Genomic DNA, 8171 nt, shown 5'->3' with positions numbered 1-8171 from the left:
GCCATGTGCCAGCTGCAGCACACTGGCCGCAGCGGTCACTAGGGGGTAAACCAACAGAAAAAGGAAGACCTTTCTCTCTGTCTCTCTCACTGTCCACTCTGCCTGTCAAAATAAAAAATAATTTTTATAAAAAGACTTATTGGAGCCACTTTAGTGATTACACCCATGAAACTTTGTTAATAAATGCAAATAGAACCTGGGAAAATTGATGTATATCTTATGCTGTAGAGACTTAAGATTGAACATCTTTTTTATCTTTTTTAATTATATAATTTAAAAACAAATTTTAGATTTTTTTTTTTACTTTACTAAGTCACAGCTCTGGCCCCATTAATATGACTTAACAATGTTTTTTCCTCTCAGAATTATCTCTATTGTTTCAGTTAACTGCATGCCTTTTCTTTACATTCAGATTCCCTCAGCTGTCAAAGCTTATTCATCTTAATTCTGTTGTTCCTATTTCCCTCCCTTTTATTCTGTCCCTAGGCTAATTGGGATCATGATTCTCCATTCCTTCTGTGTGGTGTCACAGTAGGCTTGAAGTGTTCTTTTTCTCTTCTGATTTCTAAAGAAAGAAATTATGTATTCCCCCAGTTTAGATATTTTAATAATGCACTCTAAAACAAAGGTTAAATGTTCTTAATTTGACAAGAATTTTCGGGGCCAGTGGTGTGGCATAGTGGGTAGAGCCACCACTTGCAGTGCTGGCAGCTCATATGGATCCAGATCTCTGCTATAGCCTGGGAAAGCAGTAGAAGATGGCCCAAGTCCTGGGCCCCTGCACCCATGTGGGAGACCTGGAAGAAGCTCCTTGCTCCTGGCTTTGGATTGGCACAACTCTGGCCATTGCAGCCAACTGGGGAGAGAACCAGTGGATGGAAGACCCCTCTCTCTTCTCTGCCTCTCTCTGTGCAACTCTGACTTTCAAATAAATAAATAAATCTTTAAAAAAAGATTTTTTTCTAATTTTAGATTTGTTCTACTTCATTGCCACTTCAGGGTGTGTGTAAGGAGTGCATATCCAGTTTTTCTATTTTGGAATTTGGGGATTTTGTATTAGCTCTGCTGTGTATTCATTTTTCTTGAGCATTGGTGATATCTTCTCCTTAGTTGTATTAAGAGAGAGAGCAATAGCCCTCATGTCTTTTTAGGTAAGTAAGACATATTAAAAACAGAGCATTCAGTATACATTCATAGTAGTTTGACTTGTTCAATTGATTTTCCTGACCTCCCTTGGATATTCTTGGTCTTTGCTGTACAACTTTCTATACTCATTAATTCTTTGATATTCCCAAATCCAGAAAATGAATGACTCAACAGCTGTGTTCCTGTATTTGCTGGGACTCAGGGTAAGAAGCAAAGTGGAGGTGTTCAGGAATCTAAAGTTACATGCTACATAGCAAAGCACATCATTTCCTATACAAAGTGACTGGGAAATCCAGAATCTTTTGCACACATATTGGATCCTGAACTATTACTGGACTATTCAGTAAGATTTTAATGTATTTATTTTCTGTGTGTGTGTTTGTATTTCTAAATAAACTCTGCTGGGCTACTTAACATTAACATGTATTGCAGAATTCTTTCATCAGTTTTTACTTTTAAAAAGTTTCTCTTTCAGTTTTATGGGAGAGGGTAGAAGTTTCCTGCTATGTAACTGAAAGTTCATTCATTCATTAAAGTTAAAAATATTTGTTGCAAATTGGTAGAATACTATTAATTCTCATGTGATTTACATGAAACTAAATACATTCTCTATTTTGTTTTGCTTAAAATTTCTGCATGTGTGGACTTCTTTTTTCCTTCTTGCCCCAAATCCCTTTGTGTATTGGGATGGCAAATGGGTTTTACACTGGAGAAAACATGTTATTTTGGCAAAGAAGTACTTAGCCTTCCTGCTTCAAGTATTCAAATATTGCATTGGAAATCAGTATATTTGTTTACTGTACAAATGTCCTTCATACAATTTTGTAATCTTCTGGGATGGGAGAGGAAGCAGGAAATAGGAGGATTATGGGTGGGAGGGATGTTTTGGGGGAGGGGAAGCCACTGTAATCCAAAAGCTGTACTTTGGAAATTTATATTTATTAAAAAAATTAAACAATTTTGTAATCTTCATCTTCCTTTTTATTTCATCCTTTTTAAAAAAAGATTCATTTATTTTACTTGAAAATCAGAGTTACACAGAGAAGGAGAGAGAGAGAGAGAGAGCAGTCTTCCAACCGCTGGTTCACTCCCCATTTGGCCACAATGGCTGGAGCTCTGCCAATCCAAAGCCAGGAGCCAGCAGCTTCTTTTGGGTCTCCTATGCAGGTGCAGGAGCCCAAGGGCCTGGGCCATCCTCTACTGCTGGATAGTAAGTCTTACTTGCCTAAAAAGATGGATAGTAATTTGAGTAGCCAGGACTTGAACTGGCACCCAATTGGAATGTCAGCACTGCAAGCCACAGCTCTACTTGCTACTCCACAGCATCGGCCCCCTAAATTCTTATGAGTATTGCTACACGATTGGAATTTATAATTGATAATGCTGAACAATTGAAACTGTCTTATTTACAATTGTAGGACTGGATATGGCAGTTCTACTTGAAGTAAAGTATGTAGCCTGCTTATTGTATGATTTTCGGAAAAGCATGTATTTATATATAACAGCAGATCTGTTAATCATTTAAAAGTGAATTGTCATGATTACCCAGATGTAAAGAATGCAATATGTGCTAATGAGTTAGCAGTCACAGACATTTAGAATTAGAGGGATTTTAGAACTTTTTCAATACTGCAGTTTTTATGAAAAACTAATAATTTTTTTTTATTTGACAGGTAGAGTTATATACAGTGAGAAATCAGAAAGGTCTTCCTTCCATTGGTTCAGTCCCCAGATGGCTGCCACAGTTGGAGCTGTGCCCATCCAAAGCCAGGAGTCAGGTGCTTTCTCCTGGTCTCCCATCCGGGTGCAGGGCCCAAGCACTTGGGCCATCCTCTACTGCCTTCCCGGGCCATAGCAGAAAGCTGGACTGAAAGAGGAGCAACCAGGACTAGAACACTTTGCCCATAAGGGATACCAGCACCACAGGTGGAGAATTAACCAAGTGAGCCACGGCGCTGGCCCCCGATAAATTTACTCTTAACAAAATATCAAAATATCTTATTTAGTATAAAGTTAGTAGTGAAAAGAGACTACCTTGTTGAACACAGAAATTTGAGATTATATTTCTTGGTATTAATTTGCATCTTAAGGCTTATTGCCTAGTTTATTTCAATATTTCAATCTAATATTACTAATAATATCTTGTACTTAGTGGTTCACTGTGTGCCAGACAATATTCTTTTGATTTTTTAAAAGATTTATTTATTTATTTATTTGGAAGTCAGAGTTACACAGATAGTGAACAAGAGGAAGAGAGAGAGAGAGAGAGGTCCTCCATCTGCTGGTTCACTCCCCAGATGGCCTAAAAGGTCAGAGATATGCCAATCTGAAACCAGGAGCCAGGACCTCTTCAGGGTCTCCCATGCAGATTCAGGGGCCCAAGGACTTGGGCCAACTTCCTACTGCTCTCCCAGGCTATAGCAGACAGCTGAATGGAAAATGGAGCAGCCTGGACTTGAACCGGCCTCCATGTGGGATGCCCCCACTGCATGCAGTGGCTTTACTAGCTACACCACAGCACTGGCCTCAAGACAATGCTCTAAAATGATGCATTAATTATTCCCAAATATTGAAAAGTGGCATGGTACACATTTGAATGTGTTGTTTTGTACTAGTTGTAGAAACAGTTTAAAATATATTTATATTTAAAAATGTAAGCTTTGATCTAAAGGTTTACTTTCCCTTAAGGTGCCTGTTTGGAAACTGAGAGATCATTGAAGTCTCAAGATAGAGTACAACTGATCTTATCCAAGCCTCCTTTATCACATGAGGATGCTAAATGCCAAGCCCAGAGAAGTAAAGTGAATTGTTCAAGGTCACATAGGTAAGTTGTGGCAGGGATAATTCTGTATTAGCATTAGGTATCCTGATACATAGGCCACTGTTCTGTCAATTTTGTACTCCTTCTGGAGTTAAAGATTCTAAGTTGTGGAAAATTGAATTTGGAAATTTAGTGGTTGCTATGTTGTTATGGTGAGAAATTTCTGTGTATAGCTATGAGTTGCTTAAATTTTATTCAATATATTTTTCTAGTATGTTTGCTATTTATTTGAAATGTATAACAAGTAGCTTCATCTATTTGCCAAAAAAATTTTTAAAGATTTATTTATATTATTTGAAAGTCAGAATTACACAGAGAGAGAAGGACAGGCAGAGAGAGTGGTCTTCCATTCACTGGTTCACTCCACAGTTGGCCTCCATGGCTGGAGCTGTGCTGACTGGAAGGCAGGAGCCAGGAGCCTCTTCCTGGTCTCCTATGCAGGTGCAGGGGCCCAAGGACTTGCACCATTTTATAGTGTTTCCCAGGCCATAGCAGAGAGCTGGATAGGAAGTGGAGCAGCCAGGTCTTGAACTGATGCCCCTATGGAATACCAGCACTGCAGGTGGCAGCCTCACCCACTATGCCACAGTGCCAGCCCTTGCCAAAAGAATTTATAGAAGCTATTCCATATATACACTTAACAATTATTTAGTTACTTGACATGAACTATCCCTGCATATTTGAAAATTTTGAATGGTATCACTTGGGTTTTAAGAATGTTATATTTTAGGTCTCTTAATATTTTTAGTGATGATGTTTTAAAGGCCCTTTCTGTTTTATGAAAAATGATAAGGATTTTGTTTTACAATGGCCATAGTATTACTACTTAAAGCAATAGATTAAATAAAACTTTTAAACAAAGTCATTTAATACTGAATTCTAACACACTGGTATATTTTAAAGTGAGAAGCCGGATTTCTTTCAGATATTCTAAAGAAGAATGATAATCAAAATTGAAGACATCTACAGTTTTTAATCACTTGTTTTAAATATTGGTCATAATGGTCCAATTTTGAGTTTAATTTTAATTAGCTTTTAAATGATTCAATATGTTTTATAGAAAAAATTCGGAGAACATAATTATATACTCAACCTCCCTCCCTTCTTTTTCCTTCTTTGTCATTTTTTTTAGCTTATGAAATGACATTTTCAGTTTACATTACATTAAAAAGGGTTCTTGAATCAAGGGACAAGTTTAACAGGCAAAAAGCAAAAAGATCGTAATTTAGAGGGTATATAGACAATGGCTCTAAACAATATTTGAATATCACATCTAAACAATATTTGAATAAATTGATAAATATTTTAATTTCTCCTACTAAAATGCTCAAAGTCTTTAATTATTTATCAAATATTAGTGCAAAATTATGGATTTAAATGATCCCAAAAAGTGATGAATTTTTGTGTAATAAAGTCCAATTTTTGTCAAGGCTTTTTGAAAGTCTCACAGAAAACTTATGTTTGTGAATGGGAAGAATAATACCAAAATATCCATACTACCAAAAGCAATTTGCAAATTCAATGTAATCCCAATCAACATACCAACGATGTTCTCAGAGCTAGAAAAAATGATGCTAAAATTCACATAGAAACATGAGAGATGCTTAACATCTAAAGCAATATTATAAAGCAAAAAAAAAGCTGGAGACATCACACCATATTTTAAGACATATTACAGGGGTCAGCACTATGACAAAGCAGGTAAAGTCACCGTCTGCAGTGCCGGCATCTCATATGGGTGCCAGTATGTTTCCCAGCTGCTCCACTTCTTATACCCCTCTCTGGTATAGCCTGAGAAAAAAGTAGAAAATGGCCAAAGTCTTTGGGCCCCTGCACCTGCATAGAGACCTGGAAGAAGCTCCTGACACTTGGATTCAGATCAACAGAGCTCCGGCCATTGTGGCCATTTGGGGAGTAAACCAGTGGATGGAAGACCTCTCTCTCTCTCTGCCTCTACCTCTCTGTAACTCTGCCTTTCAAATAAATATACTGCAAAAAAAAAAGAAGAAGTGTTAGCACTGATATAATAACAGACACATAGTTCAATGGAAAAGACTTGGTAGCATAGAAATAAACCCAAATTTCTACCAGCAACTCATATTTAACAAAGGAACTCAAATGAACTGGAGAAAGAAGAATCTCTTTCACAAGTGGTGCAGAGGAACTTGATTATCCATATGTAGAAGCCTGAAAAGAGACTCCAACATCTCTTACACTATGTGAAAGTGAACTCACAGTGAATTAAAATGTAATCATAAGACCCAAACCCAAGTAAACATAGGGAAACTCTAAATATTGTCAACACACAATAGCTTTTGGGTAAGATTCCAATAGCAATAGTCACAAAAATAAAAACAGAGACATTTGAGTATATCCAACTAAGATACTTCTTCACAACAAAGTAAACATCAGAGTGTAGATACAATGAACAGATGGCAGGAAAAATTAAAACTCTGAATGTTTACAGATTTCCAGAACATTTACATGAATTGGAAAAACTCCAAAAAATACAGTGAAGAAACAGGCAAGGATCTGAATAGACATTTCTCAGAAGAAATGTACATGGTCAAAACATGTGAATATGCCCGATGTCACTAGCCATTATGTAAATATAAATCAGAACACCATATCAGTCTCCAACACCTGTGGGAGAATACAACACTCAGGTGTTTGTGTGTGCAGCAAGTGGGTTTAGAGGACCCTGTTCACCTCTGGAGAGCAGAGTCTACAGGGAGGTAAAGAAACCTTACTGCGCAGGGGCATGCTAATCTTCTCTGTATCATTCCAATTTTAGTATATGTGCTGCCGAAGCGAGCACATGTGCTGCCGAAGCGAGAAAGAGATGAAAAGAATTTATCTCAGCTAGCCACTAATATTCAAGAAACAAGGTCTTCAGGAAAGCCAACTCAACTGACATTTTCATGTCATTGTTAAATAAAGGAAAAATTATCTAGGTTCAGCAATACGTAGTTTATAAGAGAAAGACTACAGAGTAATTTCCTTGGCATAGAAATAACTTTGTTTTTTTTTTTTTTTTTTTTTTTTTTTTTTTTATCCATGAGGGCTTGCTATCACCACCACACACCCACATCCCATATACAAATGCCTGGCTTGAGTGGTAGCTTCTCTGCTTTGAGGCAAGTTTCTGCTAGTGTGCACCCTGGGAGGAGACGGAGGATGGCAGAAGTGCTTGGGTCCCTGCACCCAAATGGGACATCCAGAATGAATTCCCAGTTCCTGGTTTTGGCTTGGTCAAGCTTTGGCTATTGCAAGTGTCTGGGGAGTGAAGCAGTGGTTCCCTCTTCCTGTCACTCTGCCTTTCAAATCAATAACTGTTGTTGGTAATGACTAATAATGATATTCACTGATTGTCAAATTTTGAATCTATTAATTATAGACAATTTCTCTTTGTATTTTTAAACTTTCATAATGTTCTGTAGCCAATTTCATCACTAGAAATAAAAACTTTTCCTCAAAAAAAAAAAAAAAAAAAGAAACCTTACTGCTTTCCTAATGTGCTTATTAAGTTCTTGACCAGCGCCTGTTAGTCTTGCCACAAACTTTCTAGTCTTACTACTTTCCTTCTTCTTCTTCTTCTCTGTGACTTGTAAAATAGTATACATTCTATATACTGTGGATACTTTTGATTTATTTTATTCCTTCGGTCTCCTATGAAGTTCCTCCACAAAAGCACAGCCCTCAAAATATTCATTCATTTATGCAGTCTGCAGATTTCATGAGCTACTAAATTCCAAGTAGTATGTTAAAGGCAAGATCTGGGCCTAAGAGAAAAGTGGTCTAAATTCTGTGCCTAGAAGAGGATTTGGGACATAGTAGAACTTCAGTGAAGTGCTATGTGAATGACATGCACTCATTAAATGAGTAATCTAAAGCATACACTTCATTTAAGCAACACAGCAGCCCTACTCACCTCAGGTAGAGCAATTGAGAGGAATAATGTGAACAAAAATAAGACATCAATAAGTTGAATAATAACAGAGAAAAAACAAAATGAGATAGATGCCAACATTACTGAGCTATTTTTGAGGAATTAAATTGATAGAGGGGCTGGCATTGTGGCCAAGTGGGGAAAGCTGCAATCTGTGAGGCCAGCATAACATCTGAGTTCCACTTTGAGTTTAGGAATCTCCACTTCCAATTTAGCTCACTGCTAAACACCTGGGAAACCAGCAGAAGATGGACG

The 8171-nt window shown here is 37.3% G+C and overlaps 1 long non-coding RNA gene and 1 pseudogene across 1 annotated transcript; one reads left to right on the top strand and one right to left on the bottom strand.

The window, feature by feature from the left end:
* Nucleotides 1-3833: 3833 nt before the first annotated feature.
* LOC149120918 (uncharacterized) lies at nucleotides 3834-7464 on the top strand. Its single transcript, XR_016224515.1, has 2 exons — nucleotides 3834-3970; nucleotides 7030-7464. It is a non-coding gene; the product is annotated as an uncharacterized LOC149120918 (long non-coding RNA).
* On the bottom strand, nucleotides 6718-6785 carry LOC149120919 (U6 spliceosomal RNA; annotated as a pseudogene).
* Nucleotides 7465-8171: the final 707 nt, after the last annotated feature.

This window comes from Oryctolagus cuniculus, chromosome 18 (genome assembly GCF_051225735.1).
Source record: "Oryctolagus cuniculus isolate XC-2025 breed Fujian yellow rabbit chromosome 18, ASM5122573v1, whole genome shotgun sequence".
Lineage (NCBI taxonomy): Eukaryota > Metazoa > Chordata > Mammalia > Lagomorpha > Leporidae > Oryctolagus > Oryctolagus cuniculus.
Note: the sequence above shows the minus strand (reverse complement) of the source record. Positions and strands in the feature narration are given on the sequence as shown.